Below are 25,440 nucleotides of genomic sequence, written 5' to 3'. Positions count from 1 at the left end.
ATAACCAGCAAACATAAGTGTATTTGTATAATTTTTTTTTTGCAAGGCCACAGATAAACTAGGGAACCAAATGAAAGAAGCATGCATCCTCAGCAAAATCCAACCTGAATAAACACTAATATTGTGCAAGGCTCTTATCTGTCTCCTGACTGTAGAAAAGGGATTTTTCTATGCAGCATTCTGCATTCATCAGCCGCAAAAAAATAAAAAAAACACAATTAATAGAATTTATTTCTAAGGAATAAAAGAAAAATCCTTCCATCAAGAAACACCAGCAATTCTTTATGTTGGTTCTCAAGGATAACATTTAATATCAAAAGTTGACATTGACTACTGAGAATTGTCCTTATACCAGGGTTTCTGCATGTTTCATCAACTCAAATTTAAAGACTTTTCTAGACTTTTTAAGGCCATTATGAATGAAATTTAATACCCGTCATGATAGAAATCTACAAAAGAAAATCACATATTTTACATAGGAGTAGTGCCAGGCTTTATTGCACAGAATGCAGATAAGGCTGTACGAGTTGGCGACAGAAGTCGGACAGTGGCAAAGGTGAACGTCGCCCAGGCAACTGCCAGTAATTTACAATTTCAAATTATAGATGCAAAAAAAGCAAGCTAGCTAGGCAGTTAGCTAGAAAGTGATTATTGGCAGCTAGTTGTCTGCCAATAATTGTGGCAGTCGCAGAAGATAATAAAGATTTATGTGTGACTCAAACCAAAGTCCCATGAGAAAAATAAACTACATGTGCAAGATTAAATAGTCCTGCCACAACAAAATACCTATGAACAGATCTATGGTTGTTTAAGGCCAACTCACATATTTTCTATTTAATTTAAGAGATTTTAAGGCTTTGATTTTAAATGCCTGGATTTAAGACTTTTTAAGAACGTGCAGACACCCTGTTAGATGGGTGTGAACTTGGATTAGCCCATTCTTATTCTGTAGGGATTAACTAAATGTTACAATGAATACATTATTAAGAGTTTTGGCCTTTTATCCACACCAAACACTGTCTCAACCTGCAGTGTTTGCTCTTACTGGATTTCCTCAGATAAGAGGTTTCCTCAGATGTGATGCAACAAAAACCTCTACTGGATACACTTCCTGTCCGCAGCTGTCATAGATAACAAGAGGTGTTACAAAATCAAATCATAAGTTCCCTTGAGGAATAATGAGGCATATTCTGTGATAATCCCTGCATTTGACTCAATCTGTCATGTTGGTTTTCAGTTTGTTTTTGAGTAGATTATTATCACTCTCTTTCTGTTTTCTCCCTGAAATCATTGTTTTTCCTTGTGTGTTTACTTTGTGTTCATTTATCATTCTCCCTCAGTTACCTTGTAGTCACATTCCCCTACGCAGATGCCAAGCATTATGTTAAGTGGATCCACCTGATTCTTGCCTCTTCAATCACTCCCCTGTACTTACGCCTCAAGTTTACCATTATTACTCACTGGCTTCTACTGTTGTACTCAGTCTGGATCCTGAGATTTGTTGTTCATCATGCATCGGATTGCAAAACTATACGTAGAAGAGCATTTAACGCCTAAAGTGACACCGAGTCCCATTTATTTATATTGCACGACTTGTTCAACGTAGCCAAGATTTGCACTGTGCGACCATGGTGTACTGTAATGCATACAGGGTTCACCTCTGACCCCTGCAGTGGCCCCAGGCCCCACCACTTTGAGTCTAAAAACCACATAAACCTGAGTCGATGGACAACATGAGTTTTATAATCCTGTCACACACAGAGCACTAGAAAACATATGTGGGTGCCATCAGATAGCCGCTGGTTCTGTCCACATGCAAGAAAACAGCAAAACTGTGACCTCTGGCCTCATGCGGACGAAAACTGTGACCCCTCTCCAACTCAGTGGAGAGTTTTCTTTCTTTCACTAGCAAATGTACACTCTCAGCATAACCCCTGTCGGGTTGTCGGGTAAGGTATACACTTTAATAAAATAAAGTTTTTGCAAAGCTTATGACAGGAATAAAAATGGGTAATTCTGTTTGCAAGTTTGGGTTAATTACATCACAAAAGGCACTAGAATGAAATGGATCAGCTAGTGTTAGCAAACATTGAGCAATAATTTACAGATATATAGGTGAATGGTAAAAATGTAGGTATTTCTCTAAGATTTTGTGGGACTACTTGCCTTTATTTGCAGCTTTCAAACAACAAAATGAGCAGACAGAAAGTGGGGAATTGAACATCGGTCAGTTACGACAAAGACTAAAAGTCTCTGTATATGTGACGCCCACATTACGTCTACATCATGCATCAAGTCATTCGCTTCAACTTTACACGTTTGAGTAAAAATTTGAGTCCTTAGACCTTCAAACCACAATGGATGCAGACATACAGTAGATGGTAAAGCTAAAGCTAACTGTGACTTCAGAACTTTACCTGGTTATAAATCTGTGTACAGGTGCAATTTAAATTAAGTTCATCATCATTGTTATTATTATTTTATTCCCGTTTTCTTTGGTCAAATGAAGTCTGACCAGAAGGAGAGAGATTAATTAAAATGGTTTATCTCTATAATAATTATTTACAACATAAAAACAATTCAAATCAATAAAACAAGCAAAGATAACTCCAGTCAGTCACAGTATGTCTTTTGTGAGGTCACCAGAGTCACAAAAATTGGTTTCAGTAGGTAAGATTTTTATCTTGATTAAAAAACATTTTCCAACAAAACAAACAGAAAAACATTTTACACATGACAAACAATATCTCAAGTGAGTTTAATTGATTTTACCGGAAAGTCTGGCTTTTAGCTTTAATTTCTGGTAATGCTTTCTGATGCTTGTGATATAAACACCGGAGTCTATTTTTACACAAAATCTTGCAGTTCTGCAATATATAACAGCTTCCAAGGATTCATTTGTTGACTCAAACGTCAAGCTGGTTGCCGGTCAGTCAATGACTGCCAGGATTCTGTGCATCTGTCAAAATTCCTACGACATATTATTTATGTCATGCTTGCTCTGTTCACATTAGAGTGGATATTGATTGAAAATATCAGACAATTGGAGCAGTGTTGTAAAAGAAATAAGCAAGTAAGTGCTTGTCCAATCTGCAGAAAGATGTATCTCTCAGTTTCTTCCTTTTAGACAGCACTGTTTTGATTTTACCCTATCAAAATGTTGTTATTATTATGGGTTTAGCTGTTTCTAACCTCTCTGTGGGCTGGCTTCTCTCTCCAGAGACAGGCAGACAGCCTGCAGATTCCTGCTGTCAATCAAAAGCTCTGCTGTTATGCACTCTAAGAAGCTGCACAGCTAAAATTAGGATTTAAAATGAGGTAAAAACAACTAATTTCATCAGAATCTACACATCTGAGCCAGATGAGGCATCGTTTGGGTGAGAATTTAGAGAAATGACAATACTAACAAAAAAAACGCAAAAAAAAAAAACAAAAGTCGGAATGTTGACAGAATAATGTAAACAAAAATCTTACTAAATGGAAAAAGAACATTAGAGAGGTTTTTCCTCAAACAGGTACAGAGAAAAACCAGCACAGCAGGAGGGAAAAAAAACAAATGCTAACAAAAACATTAGTTCAGAGGATGCAAGAGGAAAACTTGTCTGCAAGGAAAACCTTAATGCAAGGACTGGAATTAGAGCTAAATTTAAGTGGTTAATTTTCAGATCTAAAGTGTTTCTCTGAGTAATCATGACTAAACCTGAACTGGGATTATAACCTGTATGAGAAATGTGCGGCTTTTAATTGAACTCCAACAACTCCCCGTTTCTGTCCCGCACCTGAACGTCTCATGATGCTAATGAGCTCAGATTTTAGTCTCTAATCCTTGGAGAGGGAAGCAATCAAAGGAGCCAATCCACTTGGCGCAGCAGGTGGTCCGCCTGCTCAGGGGCTGGAAAGCAGGTTAGGCTTTGATGAATAAAGACTCCTGTAAAAGCCGCAGACGGGGGACGCTGACAACCGGAGCGCAGCGTGAGGCGTTTTGTGTGGAACCTCATCCATCCCTGCTCCTCTCCGCAGAGATGACGAGTGAACAAATCACCGAGGAGAACCACCGGGGGCCTGGACCCGCCGGAGCCGTGCTGATCGGGTTTTCTGAACTGTGTCTCAATGTTCATGACGTAGAATGAGTTGGCTACCGATAATCTGATTTATTGATAACGATGATTTACCAGTTGAGAGAGATTATTAACATCAGTGACATCACAGATTCCTGTTTATCTCGAGCCTGTTGTTGGATTAAATGGCCCAATAATCCTCTCTGCTTCAGAATACATTTTTATTTGATTTTACTGATTGTTTTCAGGTTCATATTAAAAGGCCAATACCTCACCAGACATTGAGCATAACCTCATCCTTGATAAGTAAAAAAAAAATTTAAATGGCATAGTTAAGAGACAAGTGCTGGGATGGGTAGAGAGGATTAAAGGTGATGTGATTTCCTCGAGCAGGTTAGGATAAGTCTATGAACTATACAAAGCATATTGATTACATCTTTTGCACAAAATTATTCTTAGATAATGAGATTTCAGTCTGCTCAGTCATGCCTACCTTGAGTTGTTTTAGGACCTCTTGTCACTTTAAATTCTAAAGTGCTGGCCACGCCCCTCAACTCAACATTAACACTTCCTGGGGAAATTTCTGCAAACGGATGCGCAATTTTACAACTGTACAACTTTGAAAAGCAGAAGAGGAGCCTCCTGCACAACCAACAAGAATGCAGTGAGTGGTTTCTGGGTGACAAGTCAACAACAAAACACTTGTCTTCTCCAGCAGCCATTGTACAGTGCATATAGCGGTAAAACCAGCTGATCAAATGTGCTGGAGCTGCATGTGGGTTGGTAGGTAATGAGTGGAGGACCACTCGGGCTGCACCACAGTGTCAGTTAAAGCACTGCTGAAAACTTAGCAACTTTGTTGCTATTTAGACAACAACCAAGCTGTACCATTGTAACCAGTAGAAAAAATTTAACCACACTAGTCACCATTCAACCCAAAGAGGGCAGCACCGAGACGGTTTTAGGCCGAACAACAACAAAGCAGAATTAAACAGATTTACACAAAAATGTCAATTTGCACAGAAACATAAAAATTGTACCCTTAAGGAACAATTTATGCAGTTTATCTAGCAAAAATGAATTGACTTATTGTTCAGAGGCTGTCATAGTACTTTCATCATTGATCTGAATTTGTCACTAATAGCCAAAATTATCTGATGTTTTTTGGGGGGTGGGGAGGCTTAAGTTACAACTTAAAACGTTTTACAGATAAATCTTTAGGGTTTAGTTACTCTTTAAAATCCAAATTGTTATAGATTTTTTGTTTTCTACTTAAATAGAGAAAATGGTTTTAGTGTTTGTTTTTTTTCCAACTGTCAATGTTGAAGCAGCTCACATGAAGTTTAATTTATGAATTTATCTCGCATCCTTTTGTCTGGAGGGTGTTGTGTCCTTCAGCTGCCACAGATAAGCTGCATATAATCTGTCATTGACATGCCACACATGTAAAACGCTCACAAGAGCAAACTAATCAAAGTTACCTTGAGAAGCTGTTACCATCAGCATCCTGCTGAGCCTCTGTGGACATTATGGGAGTCCTGACACCCCCCCCGATCTACGAACCTGGAGGAATGGGGGGGAGGGCTCAGTCTAGAGTGCCTACTTCTAGTCACTTCTCGCAATCTGTGAAATGACTTTAAAGCTTTTTGCTCTCATCTGCACATTTAAGCCCGTGCGCTGCTGGTGTAGCAGCTTAATCTTGATTCAGTCGATCTGTGTGACCCGTTTCTTTCAGCCATGCGCCTGCCGACGGGACTTGAGGTCCTTCCTGACACACGTTTTCATCGGAAGAGAGACAGCTGCTGCAGGTTGCTGAGGGATCTGGAAATCAGATCATGAGTTGACCCGGTGCTCTGCTCCCTGGCTTCAAAAAGCACTAGTTGGTGTCAGAGTCAATGATGCCACGTAGGTGAGTCCTGCACGTCAAAAGGAAAACACCTTCGTTCATCTTTTTACTCTAAAATGTGACTTAGACTAATCGGATTAATCGACAATCGTAATTTAGTGATTGATTAATCATTAACTGGAGAATACAGGCGCAAAAAGGGTTATTTTTGTTGAAAGAGCACCACAGTCAGAGCAATAATTAAGCCAAAAACGTACAAAAAGTTGTTAAAAATTTGCATTTCAGGTTAAAAAAATCTTTAGTTTTAGCTTCAAATTCTGGTTCAAATTCTGTACTCCTAATCAGCATCTTTTCCTGTCCAATTATTGATAAATGAATCAAAAAAATGAACCAGTAGCCCAGCATTACACTGTTTTGATATTAATTCAAACAGAAAGACCTGAGCTTTTCACATGTTGTTAGAAGTATATTTTTTCAGCTTCAGATGTATTCGACATTCACGAGAGGAATATTGCATTTAAAGCAAGAAAATGTTTATTTTCCTATTTAAAAAGAAATTTAATTATTTGCTTATTAAATACAATGTTTGTTTTTTTCCATCGGATTAATCAATTAATCATCAAAATAATTGATTAATAAAATAATTGTAAGTTGCAGTTCTAATTTAGACATGCAGGAACAAGATTTCATTACCATGCCTCAATAGCAATTTGTATAGCAAACAGGTGGCATAGTTAATACATGCATTTTATTATGTTTATCACATCACATGACCATCTACAGTTCCCAGAAATGACTCTGTTTCCATGAGTTTGTGTTGCCAGTTGGGCGAATAAACAAAAACGATGCAACAGCTGGTCCTCCGGCAGCGAAAAGCCCTCCACTTCCCACCAGATGTGATTTAAGGCCGGATGCATTAACCATATGCGTGTAAATCTCTTTAAGACCGGGTGAGACATTTGCATGCCCGCCGCTTTACAGCAACATGAATGCGTCTGCTCTTCAAACATCTTCCGTACCCCCTGTCCCCCCCGCCGGGGCGTCGTCTAGAAGGTCAACAGGCAGCGTCTGAGTCTGGGTCTGAATATTTTAACTTCCCGTCATTGTTGTTCTCATCTAAGCGACTGTAGACTGCATCGATGCTGCGTCTCTCAATCAGGTCTAAAAGCTTTTTGTTTTTTTCCCCCCCATGTCTTCTTCACTCTCTGCAGGCTAACAGCCAGATTTACATTGCCAGGAAAACTGGCAGGAGGCAGCGTTCTGGAAAAAGCACCAGCAGCAGCAGCAGCAGCAGCAGCAGCAGCAGCAGCCGGATATGCAGGTGAGCTTCTTACATTGTGTTTATCTTTAAACACACATAAAACCAGCTTCTTTCACTGATGATAAAAGCAATCCACTGAGAGCCTTTTCAGGACCTGGACTGGATTACTTGGAAACTTCATGAGACAGACAGCAGAAGGTTCCCATTAGGTTTGTTTTAAAACAAAAAGTTCACTGCAAACCACAGCATTTTAAATACAGAACAGAAAAAAAACAGAAACTTCAAGGGAGGAAGGCAACTAAGGATATGAAATGAAAGTTGGAAGGGAAGGAAAGAATTTAAGACACAAGGAGAAACAACTAAGGAAAGAATAATAAAAGGACCATAAAGGAAGAACAAGAGGAAAGTGAGAAAGGAAAGAACTAATGAGAGGTAAAAATAAGAAAGCAAAAACACAAGGAAGAATAGAAGGATGTGAGGCAGGTAGGACGAATACAAGAAGCACCGATCGAAAGAAAGAGGACAAGAAGGAGGATGAAAGGATGCTAGGAAAGAGACAAGGACAGAAGAAAGGACAGAAGCAGAAAGGTCCTAAAGAAGGAAGGAAGAAAGGAATCAAGGAAGGAAGTAAAGTAAGGCGGACACAAGGAAAAAAGGAAGGAAGGAACGAAGAAAGGATGCAGGAAGAAAGAACAAAATGATTCAAGAAAAGAAAGACAGGAGCAAGGTGAGAAGAGAAGGGATGGGCACAGAGAAGGAAAAGGAAGTAGGACACAAGGAAATAAGAAGGTAGGAAGCACAAACAAGCAAGGTGTGAAAGCACTGGTTGAATGAAGGGTCAGATAAGAAAGCAAGGAACCAAGTAAGGACATGAGGGAGGAAGGAGGAATACAAGGAAAAAAGATAGGACAGCAGGAAGGAAGGACATTAGGAGGAAATAAGGAAGACAAGAAAAATGGAAGGAAAGAGAAATTACAGGAAGTAAGGAAATACCTTTTCATGTATTTGTTGTTAGTAGTTACAGTAATTCAGTGTGTTGGGAGTCTTTAATTTCTAATTTTGATGTTTAATAAAAAACAGTCCAACCAAGGAGTGGGTCTGCAAATGGACCTGTGGCTAAAAGACCTTCATGTAAAACAAAGGCTGATTGTTCTTATCATGTAACATTGTTTACTGGGCTGAAGTTTATTAACTAAACTTGAATTGAACAGAGGGGGGGAAACAGAAAGGAAATACAAATATTATTACCAACTCTTATTCTGCTCTTCCATATTCATCAAGACCAGGAAATTACTGAAACCAAATTCCAGTTTTTCCAAGATTCAGAGAAATGTTTGACAATATTGTGAGTTGTATCTCAACTCTGACCTTTGTCTCTACCAAATGTTAAAGTGAGAATGACATGAACATCTTTATATCATACCAGATAACAGCAAAACCAAGAATGATGCTCCAAACACTCTGATAACCCAGAGATATTTCTGAACACAGTGGATTATCAACGTCTCTAGCCATCTTCATTTCATCATTCTTCACTTTCACAGCCCAGTTATTTCCTCACATGTAGACATGTCTGCTGTTGTAATGACCATCAGCTGAAGCCTATTTTGTGCAAATACTGGAAATGACTATAGTGGTTCGGTGGAAAAACAATTAATTCATTTCCTTTTACAGAAAGTCTTTCCACGCATTGCAGACATCAAGACGTCAGGCCTGCATGCAGCTTAATAAGCAGCGTTGTTCTGTCCTGTCACCAATGCAAAGCCAGCAGTAACGATCACAAAGACGACATTCACATAATAAAAATGTAGAAATCCAGGACAAACATAACTGACATCCATATCACAAAGTTGACATCGATCATAAAATCAATTGGTTGTACTTACCTAATTCGTACATCCAGATAGGTCAGCAGGAGGAAAGAAAGGGAAAAAAGGAAGAGGGAAAAAGTTTATTAGTCATTTGTACAAACGTAGAACTTGGTTCATTTTTTAGCAATATTTCTTTTATTCAAACTGTTCAATGACAATGCAAGTTTTATGAGACGTAAGTGTCAAAAACAGCAAACTAAACTCCAGTCAGACTAAGGCCCTGTTTGGTCCACATTAATCCAACTCCAGTCCATTTCCATGGAAAGTCCGGTTCGTTTGGGGAAGTGTGAATGCAAAATTGAACTCTGATGCGGACCAAAAGCGAACTCTGGTCTGACAGGGTTTCCACCAGTTTATTATAAGCCTGGCGGGTCACCAGGCTTTACTTGTGCCCCCGCCAGGAAAAGAATTGCTTATTTATTTAAGTTTTTTCTTTTTAATTTTTGCATTTGTTAAGGCTTTATAATTGGTGTTCAAATATTAATCTTCCAATATTCCAATAACATAATTAATGAGTGATATTTAAGTTTTGTGGCATTTAGCAAATAGAAATAATTTTGAAAATTCTAACAGACCTAAAACAAGAAATGTTTGGTCTGATTGAACTTTAGACAGTGAGAAAAATATAACTGTCTTTTTATAAGCTGTATGGAAAATATCTCAATTCAACTGTAACTAATATTTTCCCAACGTGAGCTTTTAGTCAAATGTTAGATTGCACTTTACAACAAAACTGCAATTTGAATATCAAATACTTTATAAAGAAATCAAGAACTGTCCAAACCTTGAAACATTTTTTCAAGGATTTCAAACACCTGGACAAAATCCACAGCAACTCTGAAAAAACTTGGATGATACGAGTCACAGCAACAAGTACAATCCCTTTGGGATGAATAAAGGATTTCTGAATTGAATTTATAACCATTTTACTTAAAAATATGCACTTAACAATAATCAATAACATAAGAAAGAGAGCTGGGTGGTTCGGAATGATTAGATATTTGATTTGATTCCAAGCTGACTTTGTGGAATTTGTCCTGAAGATGACCAGCTAATCTACATAAACACTGAGTCAATATTTAAAAACACAAACACGCATATAGCGTGATGCAACTACCTCAGGGATATTAAACAGAAACAGCAGGAAGCCTTTTACTGAGCTGGATGCTTGCTAACTGCAACGTTGGAATAAGATGAGTGGTTTTTTTTGGACAAACCGAAGCAAAAGGAAGTAGATCAAAGACGGAGCGATGCAACCACAGAAAACACATGTCAACATATAAATCATCTATCTGAAAAGCCAGCCTGCGAGGCTCAATATATTCTTTCTGTGAGAATATTCTGCTGACTTACAGGATATCATCATGTTGTCATGCACCAGGAGCTGGGCAAATAAAGCGCTCTGTATGCAACGCGGCGTGGAGAGAAATGTCTCTAATCAAGTGAGCAAGTTCAGGTTGTGAGGACGACAGACATCTGCTGGAATACATTACCCAGCTTCCCGTGCAAATGGTATCTGCCTAAAAAGGTCAGTGTCGGGGAGGGGCATGCGTCGGGGGTGGAGTGGTGATGGAGAAGGGCCCAGCAAAAGTTCAGCTACACCTGAGCTGGGAATCTTTATGCCCTTATTGACGAAAGGTCGCGGTAACTAACGATCTGTGAGAAAAGGTTGCAGCTGTCGAACAACTGCACCTCATTCCATCTACATACCACGCCACCGCGCATAACAACGGGCCGCCATCGAACGGGACGCGCATCATCACTCAGTGGAGGCTGCCGTGAGCGCAAAGGCTGGAAAAACCCAAAACAAACTTTTGATTTCATCTCAAATGTACAGAAGACGATGAGGGCCACTGGAAGAAAGAAAAGAAAAATTCAAGCAGAGAATTCTGACTTACTTCCTGAAAAAAAAAAAAATTAAATGTCAGAATTCTAAGTTTAAAGAGCTCTGACTTTTATCTCTGACATTTAAAAAATGTCAGAATTCTGATATTTTAGCCAAAACTATATATATTTTTTTTTAAAAAATCTGACAATTCTGACCTTTTCTCAAAATATTGAGAAAAAAGTAACAATTCTAAAAAAAAATTTAAAAAAATCTAAATTCTGTGATCAGAGTCAGAATTGTGAGTTTGAAATCAAAATTCTGATACAGTATGTCAGAAATTTGATTTCTGACTAATTCTGATTTGAGATCAATCAGAATTCTGAGATTACAGTCAAAATTCTGAGATTAAATTCCTAATTTTGAGATTAAAATCAGAATTACTCTTTTCCCAGTTGCCCTAATCCTCTCCCATACAAGTAGCGCATTCAACGAACTCACCACTTTAAATATAAAGAAGCAGTTTCTTCAGGAAATATATCAGTTTCAGCTGCAGAATGCATTAACAACAGTTGCCTGTGATCTGACTTGACTTTAAAAAATTAATACTTTCAAAGCAGTACTTTGAAAAGACGAGGAGCCCCAGAGGAAAAAAAGGCTGAGGCAACACTGCACCGACGGTAAGGAAGCGGCAGCCTCCAAGAATAGGAGCTAACTGCAAGTCTCCTTTGATGCTTTCAGGTATAGAAGCTTGAAAATGCTCTCAACGGGCATGATTCGGGAATATTTGGTCAAATCCAACGCTGCCCCCGCTGAGATGGAGCCTCTCTGCATGAAAGAGAGAGTTATCAAGCCAGTGCTATGCAAACTTTTCATCTCCAACATAGACAAACAAAGAGCTGCTCCCTTTGGACTTATTCTCTGAATGTTTCCCCATCTCCACTCCCTAAAGATACGGGTTTCAAGAATAATAATTTTTCCCTCTCTTTGAGGGAATTTTTTGTTTTTTTTGAAGACCAGGGCTAACTTTTTTCCACAAAACCTTTGACCACATCACATTTAACGATTTTCTTAAAATGACTGTACATTCAGTCAATACTGACTAATAAATTATAACCTTGTAAACATAAAGGTTGCCCTGCGGCAGACTGGCGACCTGTCCAGGGTGACCCTGTCCAGGGATGATGGGATGGTGGCCCATCCCACCATCCCTGGGTGGGATGGGCCACCATCCCACCCAGGGATGGTGGCCCATCCCTGGGTGGGATCCCAGGGATGGGCCACCCTGGGATCCCATCCCAGGGTGGCCCATCCCCTGGGATCCCATCCCAGGGGATGGGATCCCCTGGGACCCCATCCCAGGGGTCCCAGCATCAGGACCCCTGGGATGGGGTCCTGATGCTGGGACCCCATCCCAGCATCAGGGATGGGGTCCCTGATGCTGACCCCATCAGGGACATGGGTGTACAGAAAATGGATGGATGGATGGATAAAGAAAGGTTTTATTCAAAGCATTCTTGCTGTGGCACCACCACAGGCGAGGAGAGGAACAGGTTTTTTTTTTAAAGGTTTAGTTTGTTTGAAATAGTGCAGTGTGAAAGTGAACCTCACCAGTTACAATGGAACAAATGTTGCAATTTTGGTCTCCAATTGAACTGAGACTATGAGGTGTGAAAACACCCTATAAGGCCAGAGCAAAAGTATTTTCTCTGATGTTCCCCCCTTCTGAGTGTTTGTGACATCTGGAAAATCGTCTTGGAAGAAGGAAAGGAGTGCTACTATCCTGTTACTGTTCTCCTTTAGGCCTTTCCAGATTTGAAGCCCTTAGTAAAATGCTTTCTTAAAATAGTATCTTAATTTTCTCCGTTTTCATCTGCTGTGGGAAAATGTGTCGCCTTCGGTCGGGTTTTATTGCAGTGCGGATTTGCATTAAAGCAGAACTCATTGGTACCTGCCAAGGCTCCTTACTATGATCTACAGGGAGATGGCAGTACTTGGTGACATTCAGAGAAGCATCCAATAATGAAATCAACTCCCGATAATGAAAACGTGAAGCTGTGAATACATTTACTGCCCTGCTGTGACACTGCAGTGCAGGATGAGGCCCGTTTTGATCTCTCTACTGGTGGTTTTTGAGTGGCCTGGATGCAGCTAGAAGAGACGGATGTAATTGTGGGAGACAGTTGTCAAGTTAATTAATGGTCAGGAAATGAAACCCAACAGCGAAAGCACATTTCTCTGGGTGCGTTATCTGATGAGGCTAGCTGTAGATATATGTAAAATAAAGGGTAAACAAGTCAAAGAAATGTCTGACCATTGCATTTGAAGGAAATGATCTCATAGTAGAGTCAGCAACATGTACACGAGGATGGTTGACAGTACTAAGGTCCTCCCGCTTGGCTCTGATTGGTTGTTTCTGGTCAGGAGGAGTGCATTTTCTTCAGTCAGCAACAGTAACTCCAGGAAGAGATCCATCTTTTCACAGATTATCTATCTCATAGACAATATATTTTAACAAATATGTAAAAAATACATTTATTGTAAAAGTTTTATACTGCAGTTTTAAGAACTTCTTTTATAGCAGCAGGGAATAAATGAAAACGAAGTCCAGGGAAAACTTTGAATGAAGGTCTGAAGAACTCAAGCCAAGATTACCTTAAGAGATTAGAAGAAAGTCTTTCTTCTCAGCTTGTTAAATCCAAAGGAAAAAATCCAACTTAAATTAGTTGTCTGAACACTCCAACTTAGTACATTTTCCATGTACACAAAGACACAGACGTACAAGCAGCCAGAGTGTGAGGCTTAAATCGAGTTAACCTGTAAATCAATGCTGGGGTGTCCAATCTTATTTCAGGAGGATAAACTCGCACCAAGTGTGAATCTAAAATTTTTATAAGCTATCAAGTAAATTTACCACTTCACTACTGATTTTATGAGCTCTTATGAAAAACCTCCACAACTGTTTCCTCAGCGAGAGCAGGCCGGGATGCAACACAGCTCTCTGGATGCTCAGGAGTCAGCTCAGCTTTTAATGAGGGTAAAAGGACACTGCTCATCTTTTTTTCATGGCAGTGTGGGCATGGACGGAGACCTCAAAAAAATAAAAACTTAGTAATAAACAAGTCTTTTTTTGGAGGAGGAGGAGGAGGCCCTGTTGCATGAATATTTTGGACCTGGCTGTCCACAGTGAAATTCTCAAAGGGAAATCTGAGGGATGCCATTGCTGCCATAAGTTTTGAGAGCAGCCCCTTCATTAGCATCTGTGTCTGCGGTTTTCTCCTAATGCCTCCCTTAGTGTCCCGCTCACCCCCGGCAGAACCGATGTTACGGTTGAGGTGGGGCTATCAGAGTAGCAATAACCGAGGCCAGAGTCGGTCCATCTTCCACGGACCTTATTCCCACAGGCTTAGTTTCTTAGAAGATGTCATAAAGGAGAACACATGAGATGGACCAGAAATGTGTGTGAATTATTAATTCCCTCCAGTTTCTGGAGGAACTTTGCCGCTGTATGTGTGTGCGTGAGCGTGCCAGCAGACTCCTGGCTAGCGCTTTAAACTTCATACGAATGGATTCAAAATTTATGTTGTCCGCTCCTTTTGGCGCTGAAGTTATTGCAAGAAAGAATAAATAAATAAATAAATAAAATGTTGCATATGAGTTCGCCGTTTGAGTTCTGCTTTTCATATTGAGGGTTTATAATGAAAAGGAGGTCCAGTCATTTAAAGATCAGTCAATTTTAAAAAGGAAGCTTTGTTTTCATATTTTTTATTGTTAAAAAAGTCTAACATAGAGCAGTTTGTAGCTCAGTTCTTTAGAATAACAGAGATTCAACAAAAAAAAGTTATTGAAGATTAAAAAACTAAATATGGATTATAGGGGATGGTTAGGGAATCTTGTTGCAATACAGTTACATGTTGCAAAAACTGAAATTCCTGGGGTTTGTTTGTGGCTCTTAGAAGCAACTTTGTACTTCTCACAAAGTTGTGAGCCATATTCTCAGAGAATATTGCCTCTATGGCTTTAACCCATCTTGGTACTGCACCAGAAGATAACATACAATAACTAGTTAGCTAATATACTCTTGTTAAGAGTATATTAGCTAACTAATACTCTTGTTAAGAGTATATTAGCAGCTAGTAAGCAATGAAAAGTCATCACAAGAAGGTCATAGGTCATCACTAGAATGTCTACATTAGGTATTTGAAATCTTAATTTACTTTCTTTCTTTTTTTTAAAAAGAAAAACGTAACTGAAACCTATTTGAAACAATTTAGTGTATACCATCATATCCAATTGTATTGTAGCTACTCCTGCATCATAAAAAGGTCCAAAAAACATAAATGCCAGAGTAGTTTCTCAGGAGGAGGTTTTTGACTCACTCAAAAGGCACTCGCGGAGAGTTTTCTGGTTTCAAAACGAGTATTTTTTTACTTATAAAAATAACAGAAATATTATCTGAGTTGACTTCATACAAAAAAAATTTTAATATAAAAGTTAATTTTGTGGTAGAAAATCTGTTTCACTTCTCACTCCTTCACCAAACAATCAGATCAAACACAGCAGCTGTTTCTGCCTGGTAATCACAGCAGGAGGCTGACTGACAAGGAGGAGAGTGTAAACAAAACAAATAAATAAATAATAGATCTACCATTCGCATAATCTTGGATCTGTAACATTAATAGTTCAGCAAAAAAATTAATTAATCTAATTCTTAATAGGCTCCAACACCAAACGTCTCCCTTAAAAGTCTTGAATATTATTGTGTTTTTATGTGTACTTCTAATCAGTGAACCTCTCATGATAACTTAACCAAAAATTTACCTTTGTGGTTAAGGTTATGAAAAACTGGTTAGGACTTGAGGTGTACTTTTTAGTTCATGTTTAGCTGATTTATTAGATTCTTATAGATTAAAATAGATCATATTAGCATGATCATACTACACCTGATACTAAATGAAAATGAGCGAGTGTGATTTAGGCACACAGGAAACTTCACTTTCAGTACAAAAAAAGGGGAAAAAAAGAAATAAGCAAACATTTACATTTTGAGACGAGTTATTTCCTGCAAATTGGGGCAGCAGCATGGCAAAACGGGGTCATGTTTGTTGTTTTGGGGACAACTAAGGTTCAAAGTTAACTCGGAGTTCACTTCTTAAATCATTAAAGCAAACCTTTGTCGCTGTTGTGGTGCTTACCCTTTCCAATCTTGTAGCTGACATGTCTAAATGTATCCCACAGCCCAGACGGGAGAGAAAATGTTGATTTATAGCAGTCATTAGACTTGCTGAAAGAAATGATGCTGCTCTGCTGATTGGGGCACTTCACCAGAAAATGTTCATGCTTGAAAACAGTGACAGGATCAAATCAGAGATGGATTTGCCGTCTGTTAATATAGTGAAGGTTGTTTACATCATTAAAATTCAGATACACTGCCCTTCAATCTTATTGGTGTGGTTAGAAAGAAGATAAAGACGGTATTAAGATGGATTCTGGTAATACGCTGTACAACCAGACGGCACTTTGTCAAATGCGTGAGTCAAATCTATTTGTGAAACATATTAACATATACAAACAACAAGATAAATGCACAAGAAATAATAAGGAAATGGAAAAGATAATAAAACCAGAGAAAACAAACTGTTTACCAGGCTTGACTCTGACTGGAGTCACAAAATAAGACTTCAGACTCAACTTAGACTTTTGTCATTTAGACTTGACTTGTACTGCTGGTTCAGTACTTGAGTCATTCTGCTAGCTTCTACCACAATTACCAATCAGAATTCCAGCCTCAGAGAAATGTCATGAAGGAAACATCATCCAAAGATTAAGCAGCTCACTATAAGTTAGATTTTTCCTGACTGAACTGTCATTGTTTTACTTTGTATGGTTTTCACACAATGACATTTAAAGTTTTTTGGGTTTTTTTAACATTACAACAGAATATTCAATCCAAGCTATGTTCATAAAGCAGGTCTTGATGCTGAATTCTGCTGAAATACATTTCTTTCTTTTTGCATAGTTGTTCATACTACTAACTAAATGCGACTGCAATCAGACTTCTGTGAGAACGGTTTATGACCCCAAAGTGACCCATGTGTGCAGAGGACGAGCGAAAACATCACACAGCAGCGCGTTGCTAACAGAAGTAACGATGGACGCTGCTGTCTATGGACCGATTTTGATCCATTTTCAGCAATGAGAGATCATAAGACGAAGGAAGTTTTTTTTTTTTTTTAAAGAATGCACTACTAGCAGCAATGCATTCACTGCTTGCTTCAACCATTTTACGTCCAGAAAAATCTAAAAATAAAAGCACTTCCTGTGCTGTTCATTCAGAAGTTTAATACATTAATACAGGCTCTCTCACATTATGTTGTAATTTAAAACTTCAATTTCAACATTCTTCTGTTAAGAGCTTTAACTTTCAAAGCCTACCTTTATTACCGTCACATTCTGTGCCTTGATAAAATATTGTAATTGGTTTTGTCATCCAGAATAAGTGTAACATTGGCTTTTAATTAAATTAAAGGTTGGATTTTTCTTATTCTTTCAATGTGGGATCTGCCATGTGCAGTATGAATTCATTTTTAGCCATTATACTTCCTCTACTTCTGCTATAATTTGCTTCAATTCCATCCATAAGTGCCTCACTGCTTATTTCCTAGTTAACTGGCATTTTTAACTGTGATGAAGACCTCTAATTCTGTATTTACATCGGCAAGGTTTCTGACCTGCCAGATCAAATGCTTCTGTAAATATCACCACTAATTGAGGCAAACAAATGGCAACTAAGAACAGTGTAGGGTTCACAGCAAGCGTGTGCTTAATAAGGAAGCCACACACATTACTGCAAGCGGCTATTAATCATAAGCATTGGCATTCTAATCAATTACCCAACAGAGAGAGGAGAAACAAAATCCATGGGCAGCAGAGTCAATGAAGCCAATGAACTCTGACCTTCTCATCAATCTCAAACCACCCACGCTAATCAGACAACTGTAGCTACTACATCAACAGAGAGCGAGTGCAGGATGGGGAAATGCAAAGTCATGCAGTCCAGATGCCAGAACCACTGAGAAACCTCCCAGAGTCCCTCACAGTTCAGAGGAGAAGCAAAGAATGAAAGTCTGGGTGTGAATGAGTGATAAGGAAGCCAGAGGGTTCAGAGACACATCAGTTATCTGCTACTGGCGCAGCGTTCACCTCTGCCAAATAGATCTGTCAGAGAAGAGCTTTTCAAGGCTCCTGAAGGAAAACTCGATAAACAAAAAGGCAACCCGGGCGTCTCCGGGTTTCTGGGGCCAAAATAAACAGACGCTGAGCATGACATTATTGATAGACCATAAACTACACCTGCTGTTCCCATTCAGTGTCACTTACTGCCGTCAGAGCACTGGGCGCAACGCTCACTTCCTGTTAGCGCTCTGGAATATTTCCTCGTGTCAAGGAAGGATTCAGAACTGGTAAACATTCTCTATTTTTCTGGTTGGGTTTATTTTCTAGTCTCTCCAAATTAATTTGAACACCGTTTGACAGACCCGCCAAATTACAAATCCTTTTAATTTCCTTGTTTTCATGTTTAGAAAGTGCCAAAATCTTAGTTGAAGTAAACATTCTTCACACAGTCACTTCCAAGCTAAGCATCTTTGTACAGGAGTGTCATTCTAACTTTTTTATGACTGACTTCAATGGTTTCTATTCTACAAATGAAAACAAAAATACAAATTTTGTGCCTGTTCTCTAAAAGAGGGAGATTACGATTTTTGAAGAGACTTTAATGCGTACCTTTCAGCATTTTCCTGTTTGAACAGCCAACCGTCAAGCTGTTGATTTTAAGTAAAGTTTTTTTGATTTGTGTCCAGTCCTCCACCACCTTCTTCAGTACCACCGACAAACACCTCCACAGCATGATGCCATCACCACCATGCCCAACAGGTGTTACCAGTGTTTGCGCATTTCAAAGCTTCACCTTCACTTTGCCCAACATTTCTTTTTAAATTGTTGCCAAACAGCTCAATCTTTCTCTCACCTGACCATCAAACATTTCATCCAGCTACTTATTCCAGTCGGATTTGAAGGTGTGAGTTCTGCAGCAGCGGCTTGTCTCTACGCTCTACACCCTCTCGGTTCATGACGATGTCAAACCAGCTTCCCTGTGGAGAGAAACCTTGGTGCTCCAGCAGTTTTCAGCTCATGAAAAGCTTGAGCCTCTATGTTACATCTGAACATCCTAACCAATTTCCTTCCACCCGAGGTTAAACGTTTGAGTTCTTTCAGATATTAGAACCACCTGAATAAGTTATTTGTGTGCTACTGCTTTAACTACTTAACTTGGAATTTGCATTTGTCTAGAAATGGCTCCAATCCATTAGTGTCATTATTTGGTCTTGCATGTGTTAGAACCTTCAGCGCAACTTATTAAATAGATTTTGATGGATTGAAGGATACATTTGAACATGCCTGTGTAATTTTGACCCTGTGCATATCAGAGGAAATGTTCTAATAATTTCTGAATATTGTTTTGCATTTGCATGATCTATTGTCACTTCGCCCTGGGAAAAATGATTAAAGAAACAATTTCAACCTACAAATTATTGATTTTCACATCCTTTTAAATCTATCAAAAATGATCTCATCTTTAATAGATCTATGAAACAATACATAAAAAATCATCATTGATGTGTCCAAAACTGCTGTGAAGGTCACCTTGAACTGCAACAGGACGGCATAATGGAAGAAAAACAGCATTAGCAAAGGGATGAAGCCCATTGAGCACAGAGGCCAGTGTTTTATGTAGCAATATTAGAAAATGAGTCTTTTTGAATACATTTTCTCTTTGTGGTTCTTACATAGTACACAGATAGTGTTTATGATAGGGAAATGAATTGCTTTTGACCCCGAAATAAAACTGATTTAAACCTATTTAGTTGATTTAAATTTCAATTAAATATTTAATTGAAATTTAACATAAGCCATGGAAAGACACCAAGTATATCAACAGATGTTACTAGCCTATAGACATTAGTATTTTATGTTATTTGTGTTAGTCTTTTGTTGCCAAAGTGCTAAACTCTTGTATCAGTTTTGATTTTAGGTCATCTTTTCTGAAGATGTCATATTATGCCCCATTTGCATTGATTATGACATTAATCCCTGTTATAGTTGATCAACTAGAAGAAATCAGAGAAATGTTTTACACCCGATTAAACACCAAAATAAATTAACCTCTGACAGCAGATTTCTTTTATTTATAGAGTTTCATTAATACATTTATTACTGAATGTGAGTTAGAAGGCAATAACATACTCCGAAATTGTATTCAAGTAAAAACAGTCTGAATTTAATATAATTACAATCAAATACAGAGTAATTGTTTGATCAGAATATCTGATCTACTACTTTTGTGAAAATTATAAAATAGAAAGTGAGTACGGTATAACAGAAATAAAATAAATTATTTTGGACATATACCAAGATGGTAAAAAAAAAAGGCTAACATCAGCCGATATGTTAATGTCGACATACTGTGAATCCGCAGTTGGAATAAAACATCTTGTGTGAACCAGGCATTTCCAAAAGTCAGCTATAAAACAACCAAAATGTGAGAAGAATAAAAGTTGAAAGAAAGAAATGCTTGGAACTCTAACAAACGGGAAAAGTTGGTCAGGGGCGATTACATTGTCTGCTAAGAAGATTAACTTGAAGTGGATATTATGATGATGATCAAATCTGGTCAACAAAAGTCTATTTGTTACTTCAGAATTATTTTAGAAGTGTTAATGACTCTTTTTAGCTAACCTTCTCTAAAAACCTTGAAGACCCTGATGATTGGCCAGACAAACCACATTGTCCACAGTCCATGACTCCAAACTATAAGGTCCTGTCCATGTAATGCAGTATCCGTGAGAAGAAAGTATAGAAAATGATCAAATAAGCCTGGAGGAGATCATAATAAATCAGCTTCAACTGGCGGTGGAGCACCACAGGAAGGGCGATGACCTACAGCACAAAGCAAAAAGGCGCACCGTGAATGTCTTCTCTGAGTAACCTCAACATGTTGCATGAGAAAAGGTCAAGCTGAGGACGAACTACAAGTTCAGTAGGTATGTAAGAATCAGTCTGCTTAAAAAAAGTTTTACTCCTCCCTGTTTTTTGCTCCACAAACCACCAACCAGAACAGTGTTCTATTTCCCCCCCTTAGACATACCACCTTAATGCTTGTTAGGGTTCTCCCACTCGACAACCCTGCAACTTTCTTATATTACAAGCCTCCTTAACTTGCAGTTTGGGGATAAAATTATTCATGCAACAAGGGCCCCGGTAAATTGGCCCCTCACCTCTCCCCGGAGCTTCTTGCTCATTCCCCTCCCTACATGTCACGACTGATTACTGCCAACAAAATGTCCCATAGCTCCATGCAAGCCCCGCTCCATCGCTTCCATAAAAAAAAAAAAATGGTCAGGAGGAAAAAGGACACCAACAAAAAAAAAAAAGAAAAAAGAAGACAGAATGGGAAACTCATTATATTACTCCCTAAACATCAGCGCTGCTTGGTTTACCAGCAGGACAGCGTCTCCTTTTGGTTGGAGAACCTTGTGAGCACTCAGCATTCTCTCCCCATCTCAGTCAGACAGTGTGATCGATGAATGCTGGATAAACTCATCTCTCTGCGGCGCCCACTCTATCGCTTCAGTCCGCAGACACAATCAAGGATTACTGGCCACCAAATGAATTCACCAGTTTACCAAATAGGCTGAGAGGCAGTAAGGTGACGATTTGCCTCCCTCCCCCCATTCCGCCCAAATAAGGAGAGTGAGTAAGTCACCTTTGATGAGGACTTACAGCCTTCTGGATTATTGTTATGCACCTTCTGGGAAAGCAGAGCTGTTGGAGGGTTTGGGAACAAACGCCACCATTTCAGCTGTTCAGCTACGGCTTCCCAATGGTGAAAGAATTAATTATAACGAGGAAAAGACAAGATTTAAAAAAAGGTAGAGTTGCAGTAATTTAACATCAAGGGTATTTTTTTTTTATTGATAACATTTAGGGCTGAAACGATTAATAGTCTTCAATAAGTTACTTCAACATTTAATACATTTAATAATGACCGAAAGACAGATTACATTTATCCAAAATAAAAAATTATTTTTAAAATCTTTTTTTAATCCCTTTTAAAAAGTATATTTTTTAAATCATATAAAAAATTACTTTTAAATATATGCACACACATACACCTATATATATATATATATATATATATATATATATATATACTGTATATTTATATATATATATATATACTGTATATATATTGTATATAGCTCTGGAAAAAATTAAGAGACCACTTAAAATTGTCAGTTTGTCTGATTTTACTTTTTATAAGTATATGTTTGAGTAAAATGAACATTGTCCTTTTATTCTATGAACTATTAATTGTGATAAATCCAATTAGTCGTTTCAGCCTTACTTTACATCTATGCTATGCTCGTGGAGGGATTTGTAATTTTCTTATTCAGAAGTGTCCAAAAGAACCTGGAAAGGACGGCTGTCTGGGAGCTGGAGACGGCTGCAAAGCCACTGGAGCCGACATCAGAATCAAGGGTGTTTCACAAGCTTGTCAATGTAATGGAAAGCGCTGTACCACCTGCACACAACATACCAATTAAACAACAAAGCAGGCTCAGGCCCAGGTTCCTCAGCTCCAGCGCAATAAGGACGTGTTCAGAAGGTCACTGCTGCCCATTTCAATAACGTTTTACAATGACTCTCTGCAGCAGGAGAGGAAACTCCTTCAGGAGAAATGCATGCTCTTCTCTCCATTGTATCTGTTGGTTTCTTGGTTAATTCAACATATTTTTTTTTTCATGTACTCAGCAATGGTTTATTTTCCCCCATTAAGAGGAATGAATTACTGCTCAATTCAAATCAATCTCTTGACTTTGGATTTCCCAGAAAGGTTCTCCAGTCCCTCTCACAAAGGTCAAGTTTTAAGCAACCAAATGAAAGTTTAGGGCAGCCGCTAAAAATCCAAAACTCTGATTAAATGCAATGTGGCATTAATGCTCAATCCTCAACTAGTAAATTCTGTGAAATTACATGTAATTCTGCCCATATTTCTGGGCTTTAAAAAAAAACCAAAAGAAAGAGTGATTTATACACATTTTTTAAATTGTATTTCCAAGAACAACAAAGAAGCTCAACACCTCATTTAGGCTCGGCCAGCAGTGATAAACCAAAATCCCCCAAGAGTCAAAAGTAGAGGAGCTTTAAAACAATACGCTTTTCATTTTCTATCCAGCTGCTGAGAGTTATTAAATTTCACCACAATTGCATCAGGAATCCTCCGACGGTCCAGTTATCATAAAATCTGTGACAAACTGACTTTCATAAGACGGGAATAAAAAAAAAAAAAGCTAAAAGAAAGCAGCTTTTGTTCTCATCTGCCAGAGTCTGGCTTTTAGGACTTTTACTTTAAAGGTTACTGGAAGAAGCGTTTTGTGGGGATTAAATAATGGAGACACTCACTGATAATAACAGTTAGTCATGTGAGATCTTGGAGTAACAACGTATAAATGCAGACCACTAAATGGTACAGTGCCTTGTAAAAGTATTCATACCAGTTCTTTAAGCATCCTGTCATGTTATAAACACAAATGTAACTTTGGCAGGGGGGGTGATGATGTCATAGATCCACTAAAGGCAGTGCATTATACCCAAGAGAATATAACAAAAATATTTAGTAGAGCAACCTCTTGCTACATTTCTCGCTGCAGGTACAGTATGACTCCACCATCTTTGCACAACAACAGACTGAATTTTTTGCCCATTCTTTGTATTTTTGTTTAATGTCAGTAATCATATTCTTTTGTAAGTTGCTCACTTTCAGAAAAATGAGAATCACCGTTTCTGTCCAAAGTTATTTCAGATTGTCAGGCATATATCAGATGCATGCCAGAAAAGAGTATTTCTTTTTTTGTTTTGATTTTTTTAGATAATTTTTTGATTTCTTTAAACTCAGGAATTCATATAAATGTACCTATTTTATAGAATTGTCTTTTTAACTTCAAGAATTAGCTCAAATAGTCTGTGTATTAATTCACAAGCTTCTCATTGAAGCGTTGAACTGTGGTAACCGAGTCGGATTTGTGGGCTAAATTCTTGGACAAATTTCAGATTGATAGCTAAGCTGAGCTAAAATAAGATAAACTATGCTAAGATATGCTCAGATAATTTATTGACCCTGCAGGCAAAGTTTTGAGTACTAAAAATCAGGATCTTGTCAAAGCCACTCAAAAACATCGACTTTGTTGTCCTGAAGCCAGTCTTTCTCTAAAATAACTATGATTAGCATCATTGTCCATTTGGCTCTTTTGATATAAAGCTTTAATTTTCTGCCTCATCTCTTGAGATGTTGCTTCAATATTCATGAGTTATGAGTAATATAGTTTTGAATTTATTTTGAAATTGGTTGATTATTGACATTGTTTTAGTTCCATATTCAATCTGTTCCATTGTTTGACTCCAGTTACAGTAAAAGAAAATCATTCACCAAATCATTCACCATTTTTAATCTACAAAAATGGAACTAGGTAAATATTACACAACAACCTTTTTTCCTCTTTTTTTTTAAATCCAGTTTTCAGTCAAACCTCTACACAAAACCAAAATTCTTGGTTTTAATTGCTAGCAGGAGTTTTTGTTTAAGGATCTGTTCAGAAGAATATAGTGTCACGTAGAGACGTGAGATGCAGGTGTTGGCTGTATTTTGAAATTAATTCAGTGTAGAGAATGTATATCAATTATGTGCCTGCATTTAATAAGTTAAATATTAATGTACTACGACAATTATTAGTTTAATACCCAGCAGTAGCTTTGGTTGAGTAATTAACCATTTTACAATAAATTTGTGCATTTTTTGATACACAAAAAGCAATTTGTTGAACTTCCAAACATTTGGCTTCGGCGTTGGTCTTTGTCTCCAGTCCTGATTCCAGTAAAGTTTCAGCACAGTGGGTACACGCAGCGGCAGCGTTAGCAACACTGAAAGGCTCAATTGTACCATAATGCACAGCAACAGAGACTGGTGAAGTCCAGAAAGACGTCCGTTTGGTTCAGACCAAGGCCAGCATTCACACCAGAAGCGAACCGCACCAGAGTTTGTTTGGAAGTGGAAGAAGCGGGTCTCGGCCTGTATGTTTGGTTCGCTTGATTGTACTTCACACCTGCACAAAAAGTCAGAACCAAATCAGGAAACAAACTGATCCGTCTAAAGCAGACCAAATGTGACATCCTTAATGAATGCAGACTTCTACATTTTAAAAAAAGTAATAAATCATTAAACAATTCTTTCCTATTGTTATCTAGTAGAAATAATTTTGGTAATGTATATCACCAAATCTGTGCAACTCTTTCTACAGCAGACTGAGTCTTAGAACTGCTGGAGATACCTAGCATCATTTTTTAGACCTGTGCCTGTGAGGCCATCTGAATAAAAAATGTCCTGGCACTGAATGAGAAATAAGCACCACCAGGGCCGTGTTTTCATTCAATTTAAAATGCTATTACACTCTAATAAGGCT

General features: G+C 38.3%; 1 protein-coding gene across 1 annotated transcript in view; it reads right to left on the bottom strand.

Moving 5' to 3' along the window:
- tmem132e (transmembrane protein 132E) overlaps positions 1–25,440 on the bottom strand; it is a 436,219-nt gene that overhangs the window by 335,096 nt on the left and 75,683 nt on the right. The window lies entirely within an intron of this gene.

This window comes from Xiphophorus hellerii, chromosome 11 (genome assembly GCF_003331165.1).
Source record: "Xiphophorus hellerii strain 12219 chromosome 11, Xiphophorus_hellerii-4.1, whole genome shotgun sequence".
NCBI classification, from domain to species: Eukaryota; Metazoa; Chordata; class Actinopteri; order Cyprinodontiformes; family Poeciliidae; genus Xiphophorus; species Xiphophorus hellerii.
This window is presented reverse-complemented; position numbering and strand designations above follow the sequence as displayed.